We start from the raw sequence: 13,719 nt of genomic DNA, 5'->3' as shown, positions 1-13,719 counted from the left end.
GTGGCGGTTAGGGGTTATTAGGTTAGGGGTAGTTTGCAATGGTGGGTTGTGTTATTATTTTAGGAAGTTTAAAGCGGTTTGCTAAGTGGCAATTTAGGGGTTAATTGTGTGGCGGGGTAGTTTGCACTGCGGTGTGTGGCGGTTCAGGGGTAAATAGTGTAGCGATGTGGGCGTACCGCAGTTTAGGTGTTAATAGTGTAGCAGGGTAATGTGCGATGGAGTGTGTGGTGGTTTAGGGGTTAATAGTGTAGCGGGTAGTTTGCGATGGGGCGTGTGGCCGTTTAGAGGTTAATATTATACTTTAGTGCATCTTTTTATTCCGCCGTAAAGTTTAAGGCCCCTATTTTAATCCGACAGTGCGGATCAGGTCGGCAAGACCTCGCTGACTGCGGAGAGCAATACGCTCTCCGTATTCAGCATTGCACCAGCAGCTCACAAGAGCTGCTGGTGCAACGCCGCCCCCTGCAGACTCGCGGCCAATCGGCCGCCAGCAGGGAGGTGTCTATCAACCCGATCGTACTCGATCGGGTTGAATTGTGGCGATTCCTGTCCGCCTGCTCAGAGCAGGCGGACAAGGTTGTGGAGCAGCGGTCTTTGTGACCGCTGCTTCATAACTGCTGATTCTGGCGAGTCTGAAGACTTGCCAGAAACATGGGCCGACAAGTGCACAGGAGCCCTTTACAATCAAGTAGCTGAAAACATGAAAATTCATATTTATGCAATATTAATATTCAATTAAGTGTTAAACTGTGTATGTACTGTAAATATTTCAAATTCCAATGTTCTTCCCATAGGGGAATATGTTCTATATGTTCTAAGTATTTTTAAAAAGATATTCATATATATATATATAAACACAGATTGAGTCAGAACTATAGACAACCGTGGAAAAGACCACTACTGACACAAATACCAATATGTTAAAGAGTCCACCGTCTAATGTGTGTAAAAGTCTGTGTAAAAGTATAGGAAAGGCTCTCAGGTTCTTGCAGCTGTACTCCAAAATAGGCAATCCTCCAGAGCGAGGTTAGCTTTAAAGGGTCTGGAAAAAGAAGAGGGGAGGAAGCACACAAAACCAGAGATACCCCTGGTGTAGTTTGTCAGGAATATAACAGTAATAAGAAAAAAAGCCAAAAACATACTCACATTCTTTGATGTAACAAACTAATGTGGTATCTGGCATTATATGAATAAGAACCACATCTTCACTTGTGATTGTCTCAATCTAGGAAACACTTGGGGGAATACTTTTTTCTTACAGCTACCTAAGCAAGCACAGTAAATATAAAAAGTGATTTGGGGCATTATAATTATGTTAATTATTTGTGTAGTCATTATCAGCATTTTTTAACAATTATGTACTTTCATTTTATCTCCTCACAAAAAAATATCTAAAATATATTTATTAGACAACTGGTGGCATTTCAGCAAAAATGTGATTCATTGTTTACATCAAATGATGTGAAATTACAGAAACCTAGGGAATCAAGGTATATAAATATAGTTGGCCCACAACACTAACATCAAATCCCCTTTCCAACAGCAGTTTTCATTGATTCTAGAGTGTAAAGGTGAGAAAACTACAAGATAATAGCATCTAGCACATTGTAAGGGTTTTGCTGTTCATATTTATTAGCACTGTATAAAAGAAGTGGCAGGCAAATACAGCACTTACGATGACATGGTAAAATCAAGCTGTCGACACAAATAACAATTATTGATAAGTGGCTAGATTAAAATCTGAAAAAATACATTATTAGCATAATAATAGTTCGACAACAATAAACATCTATTCAACTAATACAAAAGACAAAAACTTTGCCAGCATGTTTAACCCACGTGGATCAATTAAAAGGATACACTTATGGATTAATGTACAAGGTTAAGAAAGGATATTTTGAAATGTGTTGTCTCTGTGTGTTTTAAAAATCTAAATTTTATGTGCAGTAACTGATGTTCAGCCAATAAGAGAGATACAGAAACCTTAGGCCCTTATTGATTTGCAACTCAGTGCCTTATTTGCTAGTACAGAACCCAATTAGATGAATGCCTGCCAGCCAATCAGATGAGCACCTGCCTTTGGATGCTGCTTTCATAACCTGCTTTATTCATCCACACACAGCCAGGGGAGGTAGGGAGCTTGCCTTTAAGATGATATGAAACCTAACATTTTCTATTACCAATTTGTATTTGTTTTCTTGTTTTCTTTTGTTGAAAAACAGATCATATGCTTAGGAGCCGGACCATTTCTGTAGCCCTATATGGCAACATTTTTGCAAGAATATTATCCAATTGCAAGAGCACTAGATGGCAGGACTATTTCCTGCTATGTAGTGCTCTAGATGTCTACCTAAGTATCTCTTCAACACAGAAAAAAATAGAAGTGAATTTTGAAACTTTTTTTTAAATGGCATGCTCTGTTTTAATCACAAAATAAAATGTTTAGTTTCATATCCATTTAATACCTTTAATAAAGTGACAGCTCCTACCTAAAACTTCTCCTATCGCCCAAGATAATTGTCTATGGTAGCTTAAATATTATTAAGGAGCCATATATTTGGCAGGCTAGGGTCAGAAAAAATAGAGAGATATTCTAAGAATAATCCTAACGCTTAGGAACTAGAAGAAAAGGTTTTGGAGTCATGGCTCAATACTACATTTTGCAATATATCTATTTGTCTAGTCAAAAATATCACAAGCTATACATATAGCCAGACATATATCTCAGCATATTAGGATACTGAGGCTGATCTCTGCAGCAACCCAAGGGTTGCAGGTTTGATCCCCGGTGAGGTCCACTCAGCCTTTCATCTTTCCAAGGTCAATAAAATGAGCAGCGCCTTGAGACCCTTACGGGTGATTAGCCGCGCTTTACAAGTACCCAATACATACATTTATTTTCCTTTTCTGAATTCTTTATTTACATTAAAAGTTATTAAACAGTGGACTTATAAAAAAAAGTTTTATATGAAGTCTTAGGGCCTGATGATATAAAGCTCTCCACTCAGGTGAGATAATATAAAATGACCCTCCAGTGCTACAAAATCCCTTGTGAGATTCTAAAAGTCAGATTTTGCTATATTTCTCCAAGGGGCGTTCCCTGTATTTCTGTATGTGAAGGAGTGACCTACCCAGTGCACTGCATGACATGAAAGTTCTGCTGCATTTACACTTTGCAGTGTATTTAGAATTGTGATTTTACAAATTCTGATTATGCTTTGCCAGTTTCTGAGTAACTAACAAATTAGGATCATACTTTGTATGTATTTATGTGTTTATTTTACAAATTACATTGCACTTTGCATTTCTTTTATTTAAAATAAAACTGAAAAACTGACAGCTTCAGTTTCCCAGAGAGCTTAATTACATCTATGGTCCCAATAATAAAAAAAAATCTCTAGTTTGGAGACTTCCAAGATTAGCCCTTTTTCTTTAATCATTCATTGAGCTCAGCTTCTATGAAGTCTGCACTACAATATCTCTCCAAGCAAGAAAATCTTTTATCATCAGGGCCTTAGCATGAAGCCTGTTAAATAATCTGATGCCACTAATAAGATCAAATATTGACTATCTTGAACACACATACCTAGGTTAGAAGCCTGAAGATGTTACTGCTGCTTGGATACGTTTTCATAATCTGGTAAAACTTTTCTTATTTATATTTTTTAGAAGTCTTGCCACTCATCTAGGGATTACAATCAGGATAGGCTTTAACTAACTAATTTGCATAGTTTAAAAACAATACAGCATTTTATTTATACATATATATTTGAAATTTCCACTAGTCCACATGTTCTGGACGGGTAAGAAAGTGCAATGGCTGAGTAAAAAAAAAATGACTTTTTAGTTTCTTTTTGTTAATAGCAAAGACAGTTACTATACTAAAATCGGTGATGCTAATTAATTTAGTGACTCGCAGTCGGTGGTGAGATTGTGATATTATGATACTTGGTTAAAGTAAGAAGAAGCAAGAAAAAAAAATTGATGGCAATAGTGGTGAGTATGGAATCTTGGGACATATATATATATATATATATATATATATATATATATATTATCAAAAACAGTATTAATCAAAATAAATAAAAATAAATGAGGTATATAGGAACATATATTAGACAATGTTGTTGTTTTTTTTCTTTGTTTATTTTTCATGTAATGCTGTACATTAAAAAGCTACAGTATTTAATAAATGTATTAGTGGTTACATATCTGAAATTAAAGCATACCACTAAATCATAAAGTATAGTCCTGAAACTAGGTTTGATGCTTTTTTTTCTTCTGATCTTTGGTAAGCATACTGCATATCTAAGACAAATATGTAGCACACTAATGCATAAAAAACATAATTTATGTAAGAACTTACCTGATAAATTCATTTCTTTCATATTGGCAAGAGTCCATGAGCTAGTAACTTATGGGATATAAAATCCTACCAGGAGGGGCAAAGTTTCCCAAACCTCAAAATGCCTATAAATACACCCCTCACCACACCCACAATTCAGTTTAACGAATAGCCAAGCAGTGGGGTGATAAAGAAAGGAGTAGAAAGCATCAACAAAGGAAATTTGAAAATATTTGTGCTTTATACAAAAAATCATAACCACCATAAAAAGGGTGGGCCTCATGGACTCTTGCCAATATGAAAGAAATTAATTTATCAGGTAAGTTCTTACATAAATTATATTTTCTTTCATGTAATTTGCAAGAGTCCATGAGCTAGTGACATATGGGATATCAATATCCAAGATGTAGATCTCCACTCAAGAGTCACTAGAGAGGAAGGGAATACAATAAAAACAGCCATATTCTGCTGAAAAAAAAATAATCCCCAACCCAAAATAATAAGTTTATTTCATTTTTGAAAGAAAAAAAACTTAAATCAAAAGCAGAAGAATCAAACTGAAACAGCTGCCTGAAGAACTTTTCTACCAAAAACTGCTTCCGAAGAAGCAAATACATCAAAATGGTAGAATTTAGTAAATGTATGCAAAGAGGACCAAGTTGCCGCTTTGCAAATCTGATCTAGTAGAATGAGCTGTAATTCTCTGAGGCAGGGCCTGACCCAACTCCAAATAAGCTTGATGAATCAAAAGTTTCAACCAAGAAGCCAAGGAAATAGCAGAAGCCTTCTGACCTTTCCTAGGACCAGAAAATAAAACAAAAATACTGGAAGTCTTCCTGAAATCTTTAGTATCTTCCACATAATATTTCAAAGCTCTTACCACATCCAAATAATGTAAGGATCTTTCCAAAGAATTCTTAGGATTAGGACACAAGGAAGGGACAACAATTTCTCTACTAATGTTGTTAGAATTCACAACCTTAGGTAAAAATTTAAAAGAAGTTCACAAAACTGCCTTATCCTGATGAAAAATCAGAAAAGTAGACTCACAAGAAAGAGCAGATAACTCAGAAACTCTTCTAGCAGAAGAGATGGCTAAAAGGAACAACACTTTCCAAGAAAGTAGTTTAATGTCAAAAGAATGCATAGGTTCAAATGGAGGAGCCTGTAAAGCCTTCAGAACCAAATTAAGACTCCAAGGAGGAGAAATTGATTTAATAACAGGCTTAATACGAACTAAAGCCTGTACAAAACAGTGTATATCAGGAAGTATAGCAATCTTTCTGTGAAATAAAACAGAAAGAGCGGAGATTTGTCCTTTCAAGGAACTTGCAGACAAACCCTTATCCAAACCATCCTGAAGAAACTGTAAAATTCTTTTTTTTTTTTTTTCAATAATAGTTTTTATTTTGTAAAGAATAAGTATTACATGAATGCAATTAGTATTGTTACAGTGGTGTTGACAGTTTTACAAAAGAAAAAGCAAAATGGGAAATACAAAACAACATAAAACAAAACAATACAAAATACACTGTGCTGTCTAAAGCATAAATCTGTTCATATATCATGTGAGAAACTGTAAAATTCTAGGAATTCTAAAAGAATGCCAGGAGAATTTATGAGAAGAACACCATGAAATGTAAGTCTTCCAAACTCTATAATAAATCTTTCTAGAGACAGATTTACGAGCTTGTAACATAGTATTAATCACTGAGTCAGAGAAGCCTCTATGACTTAGTACTAAGCGTTCAATTTCCATACCTTCAAATTTAATGATTTGAGATCCTGATGGAAAAACGGACCTTGAGATAGTAGGTCTGGCCGTAACGGAAGTGGCCAAGACGGGCAACTGGACTTCCGAACCAGATCTGCATACCAAAACCTGTGTGTCCATGCTGGAGCCACCAGCAAAACAAATGATTGTTCCATGATGATTTTGGAGATCACTCTTGGAAGGAGAACTGGAGGCGGGAAAATTTAAGCAGGATGATAACACCAAGGAAGTGTCAGCGCATCCATTGCTTCCGCCTGAACATCCCTGGACCTGGACAGGTATCTGGGAAGTTTCTTCTTTAGATGAGAGGCCATGAGATCTATCTCTGGAAGACCCCACAACTGAACAATCTGAGAAAACTCAACTGGATGGAGAGACCACTCCCCTGGATGTAAAGTCTGGCGGCTGAGATAATCTGCCACACAATTGTCTACACCTAGGATATGCACAGCAGAGATTAGACAAGAGCTGGATTCTGCCCAAACAAGTATCTGAGATACTTCTTTCAATGCTTGGGGACTGTGAATCCCACCCTGATGATTGGCATATGCCACTGTTGTGATATTGTCTGTCTGAAAACAAATGAACGGTTCTCTCTTTAGCAGAGGCCAAATTTGAAAAGCTCTGAGAATTGCATGGAGTTCTAAAATATTTATTGGTAATCTCACCTCTTGAGATTTCCAAACCCCTTGTGCTGTCAGAGATCCCCAAACAGCTCCCCAACCTGAAAGACTCACATCTGTTGTGATCACAGTCCAGGTTGGCCGAACAAAAGAAGCCCCTTGAACTAAACGATGGTGATCTATGCACCATGTCAGAGAGTATCGTACATTGGGATTTAAGTATATTAATTGTGATATCTTTGTATAATCCCTGCACCATTAATTCAGCATGCAAAGCTGTAGAGGTCTCATGTGAAAACGAGCAAAGGGGATCGCGTTCGATGCTGCAGTCATGAGACCAAAAACTTCCATGCACATAGCCACTGAAGGGAATGACTGAGACTGAAGGTGCCGGCATGCTGCAACCAATTTTAAATGTCTCTTGTCTGTTAGAGACAGAGTCATGGACACTGAATCTATCTGGAAGCCTAAAAAGGTGATCCTTGTCTGAGGAATCAAGATACTTTTTGGTAAATTGATCCTCCAACCATGTTTCCAAAGAAACAACACTAGTTGATTCATTTGAGATTCTGCAGTACATAAAGACTGAGCTAGTACCAAGATATCATCCAAATAAGGAAACACTGCAATACCCTGTTCTCTGATTACAGAGAGTAGGGCACCCAGAACCTTTGAAAAGATTCTTGGAGCTGTTGCTAGGCCCAATGGAAGAGCAACAAATTGGTAATGCTTGTTTAGAAAAGAGAATCTCAGGAACTGATAATGTTCTGGATGAATCGGAATATGAAGGTATGCATCCTGCAAGTCTATTGTGGACATATAATGTCCTTGCTGAACAAAAGGCAGAATAGTCCTTATAGTCACCATCTTGAAAGTTGGTACTCTTACATAATGAGTCAAAATTTTCAGATCCAGAACTGGTTTGAATAAATTTTCCTTCTTTGGTACAATGAATAGATTTGAATAAAACCCCAAACCTTGTTCCTGAGGAGGAACTGGCATGATTACCCCTGAAGACTCCAGGTCTGAAACACACTTCAGGAAAGCCTGAGCTTTTACTGGATTTGCTGGGATACGTGAGAGAATACATCTTCTCACAGGAGGTCTTACTCTGAATCCTATTCGATACCCTTGAGAGACAATGCTCTGAATCCATTGATTTTTGACAGTTTATCCAAATATCCTTGAAAAACCTTAATCTGCCCCCTACCAGCTGAGCTGGAATGAGGGCCGCACCTTCATGCGGACTTAGGCGCTGACTTTGGTTTCCTAAATGGATTGGATTTATTCCAATTTGAGGAAGGCTTCCGCAAATGGAAGCAGACTCCTTGGGGGAGGATTGAGTTTTTGTCCCTTATTCTGACGAAAGGAACGAAAACGGTTAGAAGCCTTAGATTTACCCTTAGGTTTTTTATCCTGAGGCAGAAAAACTCCCTTTCCCCCAGTAACAGTTGAAATAATAGAATCCAACTGAGAACCAAATAAATTATTACCTTGGAAAGAAAGAGATAGTAATCTAGATTTAGATGTCATATCAGCATTCCAAGATTTAAGCCACAAAGCTCTTCTAGCTAATATAGCTAAAGACATGGATCTAACATCAATTTTGATAATATAAAAAATGGCATCACAAATATAATGATTAGCATATTGCAGTAAGCGAATAATGCTAGATTATCCAATTCCTGTTGCGCTAAATTCTCCAACCAGAAACTTGATGCAGCCGCAACATCAGCCAAAGAAATTGCAGGTCTGAGAAGATGACCTGAATATAAATAGGCCTTCCTTAAGATTCAAGCTTCCTATCTAACTATCTAAAGGATCCTTTAAGGAAGTACTATCTTCCATAGGAATAGTGGTACGTTTAGCAAGAGTAGAAATAGCCCCATCAACTTTGGGGATTTTTTCATAAAACTCTATAGATTTTGCTGGTAAAGGATACAATTTTTTAAACCTTGAAGAAGGAATAAAAGAAGTACCTGGCTTATTCCATTCCCTAGAAATCATATCAGAAATAGCCTCAGGAATAGGAAAAACCCCTGGAGAAACCACAGGAGGTTTAACAACAGCATTTAAACATTTATTAGACTGAACGTCAATAGGACTGGTTACCTCAATATCCAAAGTAATTAACACTTCTTTTAATAAAGAACGCATATATTCTATTTTAAATAAATAAGTAGATTTGTCAGTGTCAATGTCTGAGGAAGGATCTTCTGTATCAGATAGATCCTCATCAGAAGAGGATAAATTATTATGTTGTTGGTCATTTGAAATTTCATCAACTAAATGAGAAGTTTTAAAAGACCTTTTTACGTTTATTAGAAGGTGGAAATGCAGACAAATCCTTCAAGATAGAATCAGAAACAAATTCTTTAAAATTTACAGGTATATCATGCACATTAGAAGTTGAAGGAACTGCAACTGGCAATGTACTATTACTGATGGATACACTATCTGCATGTAAAAGTTTATCATTACAACTATTACAAATGACATTCGGCGAAATAATTTCAACAACTTTACAACAAATGCACTTAGCTTTGGTAGAACCGATGTCAGGCAGCAATGTTCCAGCAGAAACTTCTAAGGCAGGATCAGATTGAGACATCTTGCAAAATGTAAGAGAAAAAACAACATATAAAGCAAAATTATCTATTTCCTTATATGACCGTTTCAGGAATGGGAAAAAAATGCAAATAGCATAGGCCTCTGATAGAGAAAAAAGCAAGAGGCAAACATCAATGGGGTATTGAAATAATGAAAAAGTTTGGCGCCAAGTATGACGCACAACGTAACGTAATCTTTTTGGCACCAAAAATAACCGGAAATGACACACTTGCGTCACTAATGACGCAACCGTGTGAAAGGTCTCGGCTTCAAGTATGACGCTGGAAATGACGAAGTTGCGTCATAGACATATTTTTCCACGCCAAAAATATTTTCGCGCCAATGATGCAATAAAGTTTAGCATTTGACACACCCACGGGCCTAATGCCGCCCGCAATTTGCAAGAAGTAGTCAATTGAAAAAAGACTAAACCCCAGGTAAGAAAAAAAGTTCTTTAAAAAATGTTTATATTACCCAAATATGAAACTGACAGTCTGCAGAAGGAAATACATGAACCTGACTCATGGCAATTATAAGTACAATACATATATTTAGAACTTTATTTAAATGCATAAAGTGCCAAACCATAGCTGAGGTGTCTTAAGTAATAAAAAACATACTTACCAAAAGACACCCATCCACATATAGCAGATAGCCAAACCAGTACTGAAACAGTTAACAGTAGAGGTAATGGTAAATTGAGAGTATATCGTCCATCTGAAAAGGGAGGTAGGAGATGAATCTCTACGACCGATAACAGAGAACCTATGAAATAGACCCCCGTTAGGGAAATCATCGTATTCAATAAGTGATACTCCCTTCACGTCCCTCTGACATTCGCTGTACTCTGAGAGGAATCGGGCTTCAACAATGCTGAGAAGCGCATATCAACGTAGAAATCTTAGCACAAACTTACTTCACCACCTCCATAGGAGGCAAAGTTTGTAAAACTGAATTGTGGGTGTGGTGAGGGGTGTATTTATAGGCATTTTGAGGTTTGGGAAACTTTGCCCCTCCTGGTAGGATTGTATATACCATATGTCACTAGCTCATGGACTCTTGCCAATTACATGAAAGAAAGATAACTTTTTCTTTTTTATATAATTTGCTAACATACAGATTACAAAATTGTAATTTCTATGTTTAATATTCACATTTCTTTAAAAAAAAATGTAAAAACAATTAAAAATAGTATAATAAAGTATCATCTGGCTAATGACTTGAGAAGAGATTATGACTATATAGAATGACTATACAATACAGTTCATTACAGCTGCCAAATGTTAACCTAAATGTTTTTTTGATTACTGTTATTTATGTGAAAGGAATTCATTATGTAATATATTTATTGTTTCTGCAGTGCTGTGCTGTTTGTCATTAGATATAGAAAATGTGAGATCTCATGATAATTATACATTAAATATTATTTTTTATATGTTATAATAAGTAAATATATTTTAATGTTTTATACACACATGTAATGTATTGTTGATTGTACACATGTTTTACATTCTGATAAATGATGTTCAATTAAAATACATTTTATATTGTTTATCTCAAGCTTGATTAAAAAAAAAAATAACAGTGGTTAGATCTAGGGCACTGCTACTCATGTCCACATTTTCAGCAATTTGGTAAAAGTAGAGCTCAATAATATACTTTAATTGAACTATAGAATCAAACACATCTACATTGATTTTTTTTAACTGGAATACACTATAGTATATTTGAAAAATCCTTAAGCACCTGGGTGGATAAAAGTGAAATTCAGTTTTTTTAATATAAATGTGATTTTTTTTTTAACCTCTTCACCACCGTGAATTTCCGAGAAACCTTGCCCAGAGTACCAGAGAATTTGTATCTTTTTTTCTTTCACTGTTTAAACAGAAAACAAGCATTTGATTTTTTTATTTACCTATGAAAGCTATATATATTTTTAAAGTAGACAACCCAAGGTATTGATTTATGCCAATTTTTTAATATTTCATGCCAGTATTTGGCCGTTTGATCATATAAACAAAAACATTAACTTTTTTGCGAACTTTAGGTTTCTTACTGAAATTATTTACACACAAGTACTGCAGTCATAAGACAAATAGTTGTAAAAACTTATCTGGGGTTCCTTTGTTAAGAAACAGCAGACATGCATGGCTTTCCATTTGATTTTTAGGCAATTAGAAGGTCGCTAATTGCAGCTGAGCACCAAACTTCTGAAATTCATGAGAATGAAGGGCTAATCAGCTTGTAAGGTTCATTTTAGTTGTAGTGTAGAGATTACCCTCCTACCTCCTGATCCCTCCCAAACAGCTCTATTCCCTCCTCCCTTCCCCCACTGGTCACCAATGTCTTAGATACTTGCAGACAGTCTGTCAGTATGCAGTTTATACCTTTTTTTTAGCTATTTATTTATTTCTGTAGTGGGTACCTTCTCACCTCCCTGATCCCCCCACTACCATGTTTGATACTGGCAGCGAGTCTGCCAGTATCAAATTATATTTAAATAACATTTTTATATATATTTTTTTCTTTCTGAAGAGTAGTGTCCCCTCCCCTTCCATGATCTCCTTTGTTCTGTAACATAGGTCCCCCCTCCCCCTGATATTGTTTTTCCTGCCTTAGAGTTTTTACATCGTGTAGGGAAACCCACCCCTCTCTCCTTCCTCTGCTGGGCAACCCACCAGCCTCCTTCCTTCCCTCCCACTGGAAGTAATGAAGGATCGTTACATACAGCGATACAGACAGTGTCACAGTCTAATGGTCAGGCAATCTGACTTCATATGGTAACGGAACACTGATTGTGCTCTATTACCATATGAAGGCAGATGCCTGAAGCCCACCAACAGCAAGTCTTGGTTTTCACTGATTGGGCTTTGTTAGGACTTCAGCGTAGATCTACAGAATGTGGTACGATGGGCTATGTACTAAATGATGTAAATCTATGTCAAACTGACACAACGGGTTAAAACAGATTTTTTCCGATTTAAATAGTTTTGTAGTTCTCAAAACTGAATTTGTGCCTGCAGAAAAGCAACACTGTTATAAAATAAGCATACAAAGTTGAGAAATAGACATTAAAGGGACATAAACCCAACATTTTTCTTTCATGATTAAGATAGAGCAAACAATTTTAAACAACTTTCAGATTTACTTATATTACCAAGTTTGCTTCATTTGATTGGTATCCTTTGTTGGGGGAGTAGCAATGCACACCTGGGATCATTTCTATTTACACAGAAATAACCCCTTACTTTCAAGAAGCGAAATGAATAGAAGATTGGCTGGATTGGAATAGATCTGCACAAGGGCCTAGGTGTGAGAAGGAAGTGGAAAGCCGTAAAAATAAAAGTGAACCCTATAATGTTATTGCTTTAGTTAAATAAAACTAATTGTTATTCTAATGTAATTGTTATTATTATAAGGGTAATTATTATTTTTCTTTAGTTAAATAAAACTATTTGAATTGTTATTAATGAGGTAATGATTCTTTTTTTTCCTTCAAATAAAATACAGCTGAAAAGTTGATCAAATATGAATGATTGGAGATAGTTCATCTCCCAAAAATGAAATAATTATCTATGTATTTCTAATGGTATATAACTAAATCAGTAATTTTCTGATATGACGAAAATAATCTGTAAAGTTATTCTAAAAATGAAACTTTTATGTGAAAAAACATGATTTAAATTGGGTCTTACTGACTAGTGATTTAAATTGCAATTTAAATTGATTAAAATTTGATGTTGAATATTGTTTCCAAAAGAAGACCTGATAATTATAAAGCAACAATGTTTGTGTTATTAAGAGCATCTGCTTTTATAAAAAATAAAAAAATAAAGTTTGTTTCTATTTCTAAACATATCCCACTTAAAATAAACACAGAATCTAGCTTTCCCATCTGGAGGACACATTTATAAAAACAGGAAACTTCCTGGGTCTGACTTTTCAATTAATAGAAGTTTTAAACACACTACTAAAATATTTAAAAAAAAAAAAAAAAACATACACTGTATACATACACTATACTCCTTGACAACTTCTTTACATACTGTATTTTTATTCTACTTTTTTACAAGAATCAAAAAAGTTTTTTTGTTTTATTTGCATTTTTTTTAATTATTTTTCTTTCATGTAATTAGCAAGAGTTCATGAGCTAGTGACGTATGGGATATACATTCCTACCAGGAGGGGCAAAGTTTCCCAAACCTTAAAATGCCTATAAATACACCCCTCACCACACCCACAATTCAGGGGGTCCATCCGATAAAAATCGTTGCCCACAAAAGCCGGCGACGCCAATATTTGCGCGGGTTTGGTATCACATATACGGCGTAACCTAGAAGTTACGCGCGTATATTTCTGCCATCGCC

Source organism: Bombina bombina, chromosome 5, assembly GCF_027579735.1.
Source record: "Bombina bombina isolate aBomBom1 chromosome 5, aBomBom1.pri, whole genome shotgun sequence".
NCBI classification, from domain to species: Eukaryota; Metazoa; Chordata; class Amphibia; order Anura; family Bombinatoridae; genus Bombina; species Bombina bombina.
The sequence above is the reverse complement of the archived record's forward strand: the minus strand, read 5'-3'. Positions refer to the sequence as shown.